The 15,639-nt window shown below is 40.0% G+C and overlaps 1 pseudogene; it reads right to left on the bottom strand.

Moving 5' to 3' along the window:
• Positions 1 to 12,814: 12,814 nt before the first annotated feature.
• LOC139279510 (U2 spliceosomal RNA) lies at positions 12,815 to 13,053 on the bottom strand (annotated as a pseudogene).
• Between the last annotated feature and the right edge of the window lie 2,586 nt (positions 13,054 to 15,639).

Below are 15,639 nucleotides of genomic sequence, written 5' to 3'. Positions count from 1 at the left end.
GAGTAGTTAAGGCAAGCTGTCCAATATTCTTACCAACCTGTAACCGTACAATCTATATTAATGACTTGGAAGAAGGGACTGAGTGTAACGTAGCCAAGTTTGCTGACGATAAAAGATGGGAGGAAAAGCAATGTGTGAGGAGGACACAAAAAATCTGCAAAAGGACATAGACAGGCTAAGTGAGTGGGCAACAATTTGGCAGATGGAGTATAATGTTGGAAGGTGTGAGGTCATGCACTTTCGCAGAAAAAAAATCAAAGAGCAAGTTATTATTTAAATGGAGAAAGATTGCAAAGTGCCACAGTACAGCGGGACCTGGGGGTACTTGTGCATGAAACACAAAAGGTTAGTATGCAGGTACAGCAAGTGATCAAGAAGGCCAATGATATCTTGGCCTTTATTGCAAAGGGAGTCGAGTATAAAAGCAGGGAAGTCTTGCTACAGCTATGCAAGGTATTGGTGAGGCCACACCTGGAATACTGTGTGCAGTTTTGGTTTCCATATTTACGAAAGGATATACTTGCTTTGGAGGCAGTTTAGAGAAGGTTCACTAGGTTGATTCCGGGGATGAGGGGGTTGACTTATGAGGAAAGGTTGAGTAGATTGAGCCTCTACTCATTGGAGTTCAGAAGAATGAGAGGTGATCTTATCGAAACGTATAAGATTATGAGGGGGCTTGACAAGGTGGATGCAGAGAGGATGTTTCCACTGATGGGGGAGACTAGAACTAGAGGGCAAGATTTTAAAATATGGGGCCGCCCATTTAAAACTGAGATGAGGAGAAATTTCTTCTCTGAGGATTGTAAATCTGTGGAATTTGCTGCCTCGGAGAGCTGTGAAAGCTGGGACATTGAATAAATTTAAGACAGAAATAGACAGTTTCTTGAGTGACAAGGGGTTATGGGGAGAAGGCGGGGAAGTGGAGCTGAGTCCATGATCAGATCAGCCATGATCTTATTGAATGGCGGAGCAGGCTCGAGGGGCCGTATGGCCTTCTCCTATTCCTATTTCTTATGTTCTTATGTTTTTAATCCATGAATACGCAATGCAGTTATTAGATGTACAAGTGAATGTTTCTCTATTTCTGCCCCTATCTGTCTGACAAGCACTAAACATTTTCAATTGAAGTTATCATACATTAAAAATTCTGAAGGTATCTTGTACGTTCAAATACTGCTTAAGATCATCTTATTTCATGTACAAACTTCCCATCCAACACGTTGTACTTTATTTTATATATAAAATGGGCTAATGTCAAAAGTCAAAATCAATGTTTTGAGAAAATTTAATTCCAGTGTGAAGTCAAATCTGTTTCTACCTTTCTCTCCTTTCACAGTATTAATAGATTCACTTTCAGAATTTGACATCTCTTAGGCAAATGAAGCTCACGTAGAAGCCTATCTTTGGCATGAATTGTAAATACTGCAGTACAATATTTAGAAAGTGTTATTCATATTTAGTAGCACAAGGCACTATTATATCAGTTGTTTATTTTTTTAAAGAATACTGTGGTAATGCTCCATAGAGGCATTATTCTGGAGTTACCTCAATGTTAAGTATTGCACCATGATAAAATAATTGTTTTGTTAAACGTATTTTTAAAATTAATTTACTAGATATCAATGGATTTCTAAAGTTCAAATTATAAGATTCCTTTCTTTCTGGAAACTGAAATTTTGTTAAAGAGGGATCCATTGCATTATATTTTCAATAATTGCTCCCAATACGAATGTTATTTACATCACATGCACACAGACACTGTTATTAACAGATAATGAAAACATCAACAGGCACTAAGGCTGCATCACACAAACTAACTCATTCTCCAATTGTTTTTCAGACACTCCATCCAGTTGTACTGCAACTTAGACCAGATAGTTCTGTTTATTTTAATCGCTCTCCATTAAAAGTAAAAATATGTTATTTAGCTAATAATGGATATAAGAATGATTATAAGGCAGAAATCATTTTGATAAAGTCAGATTGAGCATATAAGCTGTCAGAGTGCAACTTGAATGGTATGTAAACTAGTATCTGAACACAGATACTACCTTAAAATCACTTCCATCAAAGTGACATTTTTACAATGTAAAATATGGACTACATAGGGGCAATTTCATTCTGCATTTTTCCTAGAAATAGGTGTTACAGTGGCATCGATAGCCAGAGGTTAATTCATAATTACAACATCGCTAAAGAATTAACAATGATGTTATAATCGCAATAATTTTAATATGCAGTTGATTATTAGAAAACAGCCTAAACAATATTATATGCTCAAGCCAAAATCTAGAGCATGCTGATAAAATGTACTTAGTGACATAACGAAGGTATTAACTGGTTTGAGTAATGTAGTAATGTAGTAATGCTGAACACTAATGGTCACAGAAATGACTGGGAAGGCTATCACTTCCATGGTCAAATTGGGAAATCTATATTATAGATAGATGCTATGTTATGAAGGTTCAAGGGATAAGACATATCTAAAAAGTAAAAGAAAGACTTGCATTTATATAGCACATTTCACAAACCCAGTACATCCCAAAGAGCTTTACAGCCATTAAAGTACCTTGAACTGTAGTGTAGTTTTGAAGTGTAGGCACTGTTGTAATGTAGGAAACTCGGCAGCCAATTTTTTACATAGAATTTACAGCACGGAAATAGATCACTCAGCCCAACTGGTCTATGCCAGTGTTTATGCTCCACATGAGCAATTTGTACACAGCAACGTCCCATAAACAGCAATGTGATAATGAACAGATATGTTACGATATTGATGAGGGATAATTATTGACCAGGACACTGGTGTGAACGCTCTTGCTCTTCTTCAAAATAGTGCCATGAGGGGCAGTTGGGGCCTCAGTTTAACATCTTCTCCAAAAGATGGCATCGCCAACAGTGCAGCATTCCCTCGGTACTGAACTGGAGAATCTAACTTTGGCCTAACATGGTCCTCGTGATTGACGATGTTGTGGTCAATGCCAAGAGTGGGATATAGGTAATTTGTAACCAATCTTTCTAATGTATTCTCGTTGTGCAAATGTAGCATATCTGTTACAGTTAAAATGTTACTGCCACTGTTTCTTCGACAAATACATGACTGATGGTTACTAATTAACTACTTCTGAGGGTGCATCAGTGGAACTCCAACAGTCTATGTATACAGCAGAACCACAAAGTTGTGAATATCAGTAGAACCCAAAATGACTACCATAAACTCATTGCCTGCCATTTTTCAATCATCAAAATATGTATTTAATCATGTAGGGCATTAGACTGAACAAGCCCATTCCTTATTCTTTATTTGACAGGTCTCCGCCACACCTACCACCCTTCTCTGCCACACTCCAGAAATGTATTGCCTCTGGAACTGTCTGCACTGTCTGCTTCAATTACTTTCCCTAGTAACTTATTCTGCAAAACAGACAATGTTTGTTTTAAACTTTCCTTACAATTCAGCAATGAGCAAGTAAAGAAGTATGGCAGAATAAAGGCAGTAATGACAATAATGAGAAAGGGCCTCATGACTTATGGCATCATCTGACAGGTACAATTGCATTAGTGGATTTTTGAAGTGTGATGAGAAATAAATCTATAATGTGCCTAGAAAACAGTAGTTCTTCACATTATTTTCTTCCTATTTAGAATTCTGGTCGCAAATACCATGAAGAAATGCACAATTACAATCACTGATCACCAGCATTGCTCTTCTCAGTTCCATTGGCATCATTAATAATGTCCCTACATGCAAAAGTGAAGGAATAAATCATTACAAACACATGCTTTGTGAAACTACTACAAAAGCAAAATACTGCGGATGCTGGAATCTGAAATAAAAACAGAAAATGCTGGAAATCTCAATGCGTCAGGCAGCATCTGTGAAGAGAAAAACAGAGTTCACGTTGCAGATCGATGACCCTTTGTCAGAACTGGCGAATGTTCGAAATGAACTGAAAGGGGGAGGGGAGGAAAGAACAAAAAGGAAGGTCTGTGATAGGGTGGAAGGCAGAAGAAGTTAGAGAGACAAACGGGATGATGGGCTGACTTGAGATGGTAATGGCAGAAGTTAGAAAAAGGTTCATCTAGATAGGGTGTGAATGGCGGAATAATTACCAGCTGCCATGGGCGACAGAGAAAAAAAAAATTACATAAGATCGTGGGGGGGAAGGCAGGATTAAAAAAAGGAGGCAGGGGAGCCAAATATGGGCAGAGGTCATGGTCTGAAATTGTTGAACTCGATGTTGAGTCCAGAAGGCTGTAAAGTGCCTAAACGAAAGGTGAGGTGCTGTTCCTCGAGCTTGCATTGAACTTCATTGGAACAGTGCAGGAGGCCGAGGATGGAGATGTTGGAGTGGGAGTGGAGCGGGGAATTAAAGTGACAGGAGACCAGAAGCTCAGGGTCACGCTTACAGACTGAACGGAGGTGTTCCACAAAGCAGTCATCCAATCTGCGTTTGGTCTTCCCAATGTAGAGGAGACCACATCGTGAGCAGCGAATACAGTATACTAAATTGAAAGAAGTACAAGTAAATCGTTGTTTCACCTGGAGGGAGTATTTAGGGCCTGGATAGTGGGAAGAGAGGACGTAAAAGGCCAGGTGTTGCATCTCCTGTGCTTGCACAGGAAGGTACCGTGGGAAGAGGAGGGTGTGCTGGGGATGACTACGGAATGGACCAGGGTGTTGCAGAGTGAGCGGTCCCTTCGGTATGCTGAGAGGGGAGGGGAAGATGTGATTTGTAGTGGGATCACGCTGGAGGTGGCAGAAATGGTGGAGGATGATCTGTTCAACGTGGAGGCTGGTGGGGTGAAAGGTGATGACAAGGGGAACACGGTCATGGTTCTGAGTGGGAGGGGAAAGGGTGAGAGCAGAGGTGCGGGAAATGGAACAGACACGGTCGAGGACCATGTTAACCACAGCAGAGGGGAATTCTCAGTTGAGGAAAAAGGAAGACATGTCAGAAGCATTAGTGGACGGTTGCGTCGTCAAAGCAGATGCAATGGAGACGGAGAAACTGGGAGAATGGAATGGAGTCCTTACAGGATGCGGGGTGGGAGGAAGTGTAGTCCAGGTAGCTGTGGGAGTCAGTGGGCTTTTAATGCTTTGTGAAACTGCTTTGTTCTCAATTCATAGGACTCAGCACATCACTTAGCTTTGTACAAGTATTATTGCCACACTTAATGCCACTTTGCTGAGAATGGACCAGTTCTTCCGATAATACAAAATAATGCTAATATTAATGGCCGAGCACTAATGCTGCATAATGTAATATATATATTTGTAATTGCAACATTTTGTAACATACACTAATTTATGTTATTCAAGCATTGCAACATAACAAACTAACTATTGATCAATGAAAGACTTTACAACTATTACACATATATAGCAGGTTTGCAATATTATTTTAAAAAACAGCTTTGAACAACTGAAAGACTATAACAACAACAACTTGCATTTATCTAGTACCTCTAATGTAGTAAAACATCCCAAGGCAATAAACATAACATAACTTCATGGTTCAAATAACTTGCAACAATTGCAAATATTGTGTTGCTGCTTTCTTACTCATTTCTATTTATCTATTTATTACTGTGTTTGCAGCTCTGGTCATTGATATCATCTGAAGCCTTGCCATTGTCATAAAACTTTGTAAGTTCATTCAATATGTTCTTGTATGATATGGATACAAAATTACTGTAATATACACTGCAGTTAAAAAAGCATGGTTTTTTTTCAATATTCTTCTCATGACACATGATGCCAATACATGGTCTAATGTTATAACTCCTGTTAATGCAAAAAAAATCTATTTCAAAGAATGCAATGCCCAGTGATTAAAGTGGAATTTGTTAAAAAGGGGTATGCGACCCTGTGTAACCTTTGATCCCACCCTGTAATCTTTAGTGCTGTTGTCTTTCTTTCACATTCAATTGTATATGCATAAACATGCAAACATCCCCCTCTCTCTTTCCTTATTTTCATCTACTCGAAGATCAATCTCTCCTTCCATGCCTATTTCTTTCTCAGCCACAGATCTCCCAACGTCTCTTCCATACCTCTCTTCACCATTTCCATCACTCCATTCATGTACCGATTGCTTTCACTGTCCTGCCATCTCTTGTTACATTTTCCATCCAGCCTATCTTCCTCTTTCCACTTCTTTTTGTCTCTCTTCCTCCTCATTCCTCCCTATTCTCCCCTCTCCCCTCTGCCCTTGCTCTCTTTCCTCACTGTCCTGGTCTGTATGCTGCTCCCTTTCTTTTCCTAAATAATTTCCCTAACTAATTTCCAAATGCATCTGCCTTAGCCTTCCTTTCTGTCTTTTTTGCTGTAACTCTCCCTTTGTCTGCTATCCTCTCTAACCCTTTCATTCTGCGTCACATTCCTTACCCTGCAGACACATTATATAAGCTCAAACATAAAAACCTCTCACCAAATGTTTTAACTTATCACGTCTAATGGTTTCTTTCTTTGACCTTCTAATTCCCCACTACTGCCCAAACCCTATTTCAATTGGTATCTTTTACATCACAGGTGTAGGCTGAGATGGATTGCATCCCTGGGTCGGTTTCATAAAGCAAATGGTACAGATAAGAGTGCTTAAAAATCTTGCACCATTTGACAGCTCCAATTCAGCTTTACTGGGACTACAATGTGCTGTATTTGACCTGGATCGGCTTTTACAGGAATTGCAATCTGACAGCAAGGAATCTTTACAGTTGGATCCTGGATTGCTTTTAAGCCCCCCGCAAGTGAACACAGACTGTAAACAACATTACAGACACTTGAATTAACAGTCTTAATGCAATACCAGGTAAGAGCATCAAATCTGCCCCAGGAATGGTATGGGCTACACTTAGCATATAACTCATGGTTCTGATTATTAAATCTGCTGCTTCAGCTTTGCTCTTGCCATTACTGTCCATTGTTCTAATAAACGTACAGCTATTATTTGCTTTAGAATAAGAAACAGGGCTGTCACAGCTTTGTAAAACATAAGGGTAAATTCACCAATTCCATGCTCCTAACGGAGAACAGGTTTGACAGGAAGTACGGCTGGAATCTTACCAGCTCTGGAAATGCAGGTCGCAGACCCGACAGCAAGCAGTGGGCCAGTCAATTAAGATGCTTAACAGGTACTTTAAAAGCATTTAAAAGGATTTTATCCAAGCACTTACCATTTTACCAAGTTTTTAACAAGCTTACCTTCCCTCGGGGAACACGCCAGATATGTGTGTCTGGTTCTCAATGACTCTCCATTGCTTTGACTAGTTGACAGCTGCAGAACTGGTATAAAAGCTACAATTTCACAGCTGTTCACTTTCCAATGTCATAAGCTGAAGCTTTCAGGATTTGGAAGACACTTTTGAGCTGTATGTAGTTTGGAAGTGTTTGCAGTGAACTCTCTATCCACTGTCACCTTCTTGGAGCAACCTCTCTCCTCATTGACAGATCGCTTCTGTCATCTCAACCTCATCTGCCATCTATTCCTGCAGCATCGGTGCCCTTGACAAATTCTCACCTTGATCCTCAGCCCCAACACCAACATCACTAAACATACCAGTATCACCAACAACAACACTAACCTTCTACACAATCACCTGATGCTACACAGGACACAGGGCATCAGCACCCAAGCACATTGCTGCCCGGGACGCCAGGGATGGCCTCACCATGGCCACATTTACTTCAATTAATGCTGTACACCCTGGCTGCCACATGATGCACCAGCTTGGCACCACCCCTCACCAGCTCCATAAAGCATCCCTGCAATGCCCAAGCCATTCCTTTAATACTCATCACCATTGTGGGGGGTACCCCTATGTCTCACCATTCACAACACTCACAAACCAACTTCCAAAGGTGCACACTAATCTGTCCAAGAACACAAAGTGTTGAAAATAACAATTTCAATGTTTGACAACATATCAACGTTAACTTTACATGAGCATTGGCTAAAGGATCAAAGTGCCTACCATTGTGTGTTGGTAGTTGGTATGATTGGACAAGGTTGAGGGATGTTATGAGTGGTGGCTAATGAGATGAGGATGTGATAATATAGATAGAGAGAGAGGGATGGGTGGAGGTGCAAGGTAAGTTGATGTAAGAATGTTCAGGGATAGAGTAGGGAAGGCAGAGTGATGGGGATGTGATGAATGGCACAGCAGGATGAGGTTGAGTATGGCACAGTAACCTTTCATGATCACATCATTGAAAGGTTTGCACCACTGTAGCCAAGTCCTCCTTACGACATCCCTGCTTGACCTCTTCTGTGCAATGTGCAACCAGTCTGTGTTGGTAACGTAGGGAGGTCTCTTCTGCCCATTGTAAGGGAAGAAAACCTCCCTGTGTGCTGTGACTCCCTCCATAAGCATCTGGAGGGAGTGATGGGAGAGCCTATGTGCAGCCATACACCTCTGTCCATTGCTTGTCAGTGTTTGCTGCACCTCAATGCTGCAGATCACTGATAGAACAAATGTCAAAATGAATGCAGCCATGGTTCCTTTAAGGAAACCGGCTGTTCAGCCATGAACTCATGGAATGGCAGTGCAGGCTCGAAGGGCCGAATGGCCTACTCCTGCACCTATTTTCTATGTTTCTATGTTTGTAAGATGCGTCATCAAATGACATCATCAGACTTGCTTCCTGTTAATTGACCGAGAACCTTGCAGGGCGTGCTTAACAAGCCTAATCTGGGGAAGATTGTTTCAAGAGGGCAGGCTGCAGAGAGGAGCGAGTTGCCCACATGCCACTGATGCCAACTGCATCAGACTCACCATGGTTGGCAAAATCACGGTTGCATGTGAGAAACTCACCATTGCAGTGTCGTAGCCCTATCTGACCCACACAACTTTCAAGCGCAAGTCCCTGCTGGGCAGTTTGCATCAGTGAATTCATCTTACAGCACACTGTTTCTCAGGAAAAAAAAATTCTTCCTGTTAGTTTAGCACCATTATAACCCAGGTCTAGCACAATAAGGAGGCATTTTCCACTTGGGCATTCCCAGCACATGGGAAATTGAGCACCAGCAGCCTGTGATTTTCCATCCATTAAAATTAATGACAAGAAATCAGGCATACGGGCAGGTGTGCAGTGCATTCCTGCCATGCAACAAAGCTGTTATTATCCTCACTGGTATTACATAACACCGTTTCTTCTTGATGCTACAAAACCTGATGACCATAATGGCTGATGGTTAGCAGCAGTAACAGAAAGTAAGAATTATAATGGTAAACATTTGATGACAAAGATCTAAGCAGGTTAAAAAAGATTAAATAATGCATAATACCTGAGAAGTGTGCTCAAAGTTATAGAGCACTCTTGGGGTTTGGGGAAGGTACCACTCAACCTTCCCATTCGCAGATTGTAGCATCATTCGATCCACTTGGGTATACTGCAGTTTAGCAAGAAACACTCTGCAAATCATTAATTTGCTATTTTATACTCACTGCCTATAATCATTATTAAGCAGATCAGCCAGTTATACTGGCAATTATTAACTGGAGCACTCTGAATTTCCCCATGTATTCCATATTCCATTGAAGGTAAAAGCATTGCAGAGATGGGCAATAATGAACTGTATTTGATTCTGACAGCTGAATTAACTGTATATAGCACTTTTCACAACCTTGGGATGCCCCAAAGTGCTTGCAACCAATTAAGTACTTTTTGAAGTGTAGTCACTATTGTAATGTAGGAAACGCAGCAGTCAATTTGTGCACAGCAAGCTTCCACAAACAGCAATGAGATAAATGACCAGATCATCTGTTTTAGAGAATTTGGATGATGGATAAACATTAGCTAGGACACCAGAGAGAATTCCCATGCTCTTCTTCGAATAGTGCCAAAGAATCTTTTACATCCACACCTAAGAGGGCAGATGGGGCATCAGATAATGTGTCATTCTAAATACCAAATTTGGTTTCCTAGCCACCTGAATTATCAAAAGGATGACATAATGACATAATTATGTAGATATAACTTCATCACTGCAGCAACACATATGCTGGTGTTCAGAATTCTGAGTTTAGAATTCAACGCTAATTAAATAAAAATATTCAGGATGTATCTGGAATGGCCCAGATTGCCTAATACCTGCCCCAATATAAATGGAGCATAGACAGTAAATATTAGTAGCTGTAGTAAAATAGGTGGAGCTAATTTTGTGAGGAACTTTTCTTGTTGGCAGCACAAATCAGAAAATAATGTGTGCACCACCCACAGTGTACTGATATTCACTGTCAGAGGGTTTCCATGGAAGTGTGAAAGAATTGAAGGTTATGTGCACCTAAGAGTTTGCAACCGATTGGAAATTATTGTATTTAGAGTGAAAACTTAGGCAAGAGTACACAGGGTAGATTGAAGCAGATGATTGCTATGAAGAAGGAACAGAGTGGGAGAAAGAGGATATACATAGAGTTCACACATACATTATGAGTTTTTACATTTTGACCTTTTCGTAAGCCAGTCCCGTGTAAGGGAAAACGTCATAAAAAGCTAATTCTGAGAGAACAACAGCAGTGAAAAGGTAGAGGTCATGAATTTATCCACATAGGTTTGGGCAGTACCTTGTATGCCTGCTTAGTGGCCAGTGAGCATCTAGTCTCCAACTTAGTTTGGACCTTAGACCAACATCTGAAATGAATCTTGGACAACTTGGTGCTTTTGGCTGGTTCGAGTCCTTTAATATTGCAAAAGGAATTTGCATGCAAATCCACATGCTTTTTTTCAAAATTAAGTAGGGTATCAATTTAACTGTGGGCTAAGAAAAGATAAACTCAACGTTAATTTCATAGAATAAAAGTAATGCTCCCTTTCTTTATAAACAGCAATTTGTTTATTTATTTCAAATCTATGTTGTTGTCCATTCAATTGTACAAACCAGAGATCGTACTTGATGGATAAGGCACACTTCTTATTTCGACAACAGAGTATTGGAATAAGCAGATGAAATTAAGTCGTCCTAGTTATTCACCCAGAATATGAGGACGAATACTACCCTGACAGGTCATAGGTGGCAGTTTTCTTTTCTATTGCCTGCTGATGTAACTTCTGAAAGACTACAATCCTTTTCAGTAAGTAACAACACAAATTATATTAAGTCATATGTAAACATCTCATCCAATCATATTTGAGATTAAATTTCAAAGTATAATATATAGCTACTAACTGTTTGTAAAGGAAATAGTGCGAAAACATGGCCCCAATTTCAAAGGCTAAATGCATTTTTGCATATTCAAGGTCAATTATGTAACCTGTGGGTCAAAATTTTATTATTAAAAAGGTAGAAATACTGCAATTACAAGTCTCAGATGAGTGCCTTTATAGAGCAGCATGAGATTAGCTGACTTTATTTTTACTGACACCAGCCTGGAACGTTACACATGTACACTTGCACATGAGCAGAGCTCCACTCAATCACTTCCTAATGCCAGGTAAATTTTAATGTTAGGAGAGAAGACCTGAGGGTACTTGTGCATGAAACACAAAAGGATAGTATGCAGGTACAGCAAGTGATCAGGAAGGCCAATGGAATCTTGCCCTTTATTGCAAAGGGGATGGAGTATAAAAGCAGGGAAGTCTTGTTACAGCTGTACAGGGTATTGGTGAGGCCACACCTGGAATACCGTGTGCAGTTTTGGTTTCCATATTGATGAAAGGATATACTTGCTTTAGAGGCAGTTCAGAGAAGGTTCACTAGGTTGATCCTGGGGATGGGTAGGTTGACTTTTCAGGAATGGTTGAGTAGTTGGGCCTCTACTCATTGGAATTCAGAAGAACAAGAGATGAGCTTATAGAAACATATAAGATTATGAGGGGGCTTGACAAGGTGGATGCAAAGAAAATGTTTCCACTGGTGGGGGAGACTAGAACTAGAAGGCATGATCTTAGGATAAGGGGCCATCCATTTAGAACTGAGATGAGAAGAAATTTCTTCTCTCAGAATTTGCTGCCTCAGAGAGCTGTGGAAGCTGGGACATTAAATAAATTTAAGACAGAAATAGACAGGTTCTTAAATGATAAGGGGATAAAAGGTTATGGGGAGCGGACAGGGAATGGAGCTGAGTCCATGATCTTATTTAATGGTGGAGCAGGCTCAATAGGCCTTATGGCCTACTTCTGCTCCTATTTCTTATGATCGTATGTTCTTAAACAAGAGCACGGCTCTCTGCTGTCATTAAAAGATACACATTTTTATTTAAAAAGTTCCCTTCTGGTCCGATGGACTGCCTAAAATCCGATTAAACCTGGCTCTACCTCAGAGTGAAGCCCAAGCAGTGTGAAACTAGCCCCTGGAGCTGGTCTCACACTTCATGCTTTATCATGGTAGAGAGTCACTGTGGAACTGACCCCTGAGTTATACTGCCACTTTTGCTTTAATACACATCTGAAACTGCTTCCCAGAGATGCAAAGGTGATAGTATAAATATTAACCACGAGAGGAAAATCTCCATCAATACTTGTTCTATTATAAGTTTTTACTGTGCATTTGCTCGTACCATAACTGTATGCAACCAGTTTATTGAATAATGACAGAGGCCAAGGATCACTTAGCTGCAAGGTCACTGAGACAGCATTAGTTTTATGTGTCTTAATGTGCCTGCTAAGTCAAAACGATTGTTGAACAAAATAATGTTATGTCATTTGAGCTTAATACATGGAAAACACTAAACTAATGATTCAATCATTCTCATTTTTTTTTTTAAATTCGTAGCCAATCGTTCCAATTCTTTGTCAAATCACAAACGCCAGAGGTCACCTTGCACACGTCAAGGATCACTCTGCGCCAATGCTCTTAGCCAAAAGGCCTAGAGCCACTGCACCGTTCCTGGAAGTACTGCAATACCAGGTTCGTGCCATGGAGGTGGATGGGTCAGGTCCCCCACACACCTCCGTGGAGGTGGATGGGTCAAGCCACCCCACCCACCTCCTATTTCCAAAAAAGCAAGCATATACCTTCCTGATCCAGGGAGAACCACCTTGGGGTTATGGTGGTTACTCCCCTGTCAGGTCAGTTACGCATGATCTTAGCCAAAAGGCCGAGAAGCGCTCATTGTTTGACAAAATATGCTAACCACCAGTATTGGTAGTTGACACATAAAATCTGACCAACTGTCACATTAGTAATAATTAGAACAACATTTTAGTCATAGTTGTTATAGTAATAATATTTCCGTATCTTTTGAGGCAGAGCAAAATATTAAATCTGGCACCAACTGATGACAATTAATATGCACACTGATGAGCTGCTGAGCTATAGTTCTGGATGATGCTACTTCTAAACAAAACATTTAGCATTGTAATTTGTACTAGCTATTTCCTTTGGCTGATACATTTTCTATTTTCTGTATATATCATTAGAAAAAACAGAAGAAATACCATTTGTAATTTAGATATCAGTCATGCTTTGATCTCATTATTATAAGTCTTAAGTAACTCAAATTTATATGTACTGATGTACTGCATTGTAAACTTTAGGTATATTGGTTAACAATTAAACTAAACATTACTGTGTTAAAGAAAGAATCTTACCTTCAGCAATCCTTTAAAATTCAAATTGCTAAAAAGTACTATGATTAATATTAATAGCTTGTTTGGGTCTTAAAATATTTTTGTTTAAATGTGAATACTAATGACATCTTTGAGGAAATTGGATGTATGATGTTACAGAACTTGAAAGCTTGAGAGAGCTGGGTTAATATTAGTAGATATCATCATCAACCCAGAGTATGTCAACATTATTTTAACATGAGATAGGTTATTTCAACTCTTGTGAACTGCTAATTTGAGTAATGGACTGATTAAAATGATAATCATCCTCATAAGTGAAAAAGCTGAATAAAAGTCCTGGGGAATGTTTTTTGTTAAAGTAGTTTCCTTTTGTAGAAAAAAATGGCAGTCCAAGCAAAATTTGTCGGCATTTTAGTAAAAATGTTAATACTCTTAGTAGCATGGAAACTCTCAAGTTAGAGATCCCTCACTGCTAGCCAATGATGTCAGCAATGGAAAGATTTCCAAGTGTATGTCATAGTTTGCAGTTCTAAACTAGCCCTCAGGCCAGTTCAACGTTGCTGTTTCCTACTCAGCCATTCAGCGATGTTTCACACTGGTGATATCACCATAGCAGCCTATCGATGCGGGCAATTCAATTTAGTGATGTCCATGCTGGTAAAATAAAATCATATTTACTAAAACATCAACAAATTTCTGTGTAGACTATTATCTTCGGTAAAATTGGGAGTACTTTTAACAAAGAAAAGAATTTTCCATGGCAGTATCATGCACTTACCTCCAACACTCACCGAGCCAGCCATTGTTCTTTAAGGAACCAAGAAAAGCAGATGAGTGAAATGTGACTTTTATTTATCGCATGTGTATTTGACATCTGCAATCACAAGTGTCAAAGTTGGTTCTGAGTTATCAAGTTATCCAAGCATTAGATAACAGTCACATTTTAAATTTTAATATTATGCCTGATTGGATGTTGAAATTATAACAGTACAGAGCAACACTCTGGTGGAATTTTTCACCTACTCGTAAAAAAATTACTAACAAATAAAGGACTGAAAGAAAAACTTGCATTTTAAAAGCATCTCATCATGTCTTTCAGACGTATCTGGACCCGCATCACACACAAACAGCAGAAAAATAAATTACCCATTAATCTGCTTTTAGTTGAGGGAAGAATGCTAGCATAAATACCAGGAGATTTTTCTGCTTTTCTTGAAAAATTGGATTTTTAAAACCAACCTGAACAGAGAAGCATGGCCTTAATTTAGCATCCTTATTCCGAAAGATGTGAGCTCTGACAATATAACACTCTGTTACTGCTGTTGCTTCAGTCCTGGTACATAAACGGGTCCTTTTCAGGATGGCAGGCAGTGACTAGTGGGGTACTGCAAGGTTCAGTGCTGGGACCCCAGCTATTTACAATATACATTAATGATTTAGACGAAGGAATTGAGTGTAATATCTGCAAGTTTGCAGATGACACTAAGCTGGGTGGCAGTGTGAGCTGTGAGGAGGAAGCTAAGAGGCTGCAGGGTGACTTGGACAGGTTAGGTGAGTGGGCAAATGCATGGCAGATGCAGTATAATGTAGATAAGTGTGAGGTTATCCACTTTGGTGGCAAAAACAGGAAGGCAGAATATTATCTGAATGGTGACAGATTAGGAAAAGGGGAGGTGCAACGAGACCTGGGTGTCATGGTACATCAGTCATTGAAAGTTGGCATGCAGGTACAGCAGGCGGTGAAGAAGCCAAATGGCATGTTAGTCTTCATAGCGAGAGGATTTGAGTATAGGAGCAGGGAGGTCTTACTGCAGTTGTACAGGGCCTTGGTGAGGCCACACCTTGAATATTGTGTTCAATTTTGGTCTCCTAATCTGAGGAAGGACATTCTTGCTATTGAGGGAGTGCAGCGAATGTTCATCAGACTGATTCCCGGGATGGCAGGACTGATATATGAAGAAAGACTGGATTGACTCGGCTTATAGTCATTGGAATTTAGAAGAATGGGAGGGGATCTCATAGAAACATATAAAATTCTGACGGGATTGGACAGGTTAGATGCAAGAAGAATATTCCTGATGTTGGGGAAGTCCAGAACCAGGGATCACAGTCTAAGGATAAGGGGT

This window comes from Pristiophorus japonicus, chromosome 1 (genome assembly GCF_044704955.1).
Source record: "Pristiophorus japonicus isolate sPriJap1 chromosome 1, sPriJap1.hap1, whole genome shotgun sequence".
Lineage (NCBI taxonomy): Eukaryota > Metazoa > Chordata > Chondrichthyes > Pristiophoridae > Pristiophorus > Pristiophorus japonicus.
This window is presented reverse-complemented; position numbering and strand designations above follow the sequence as displayed.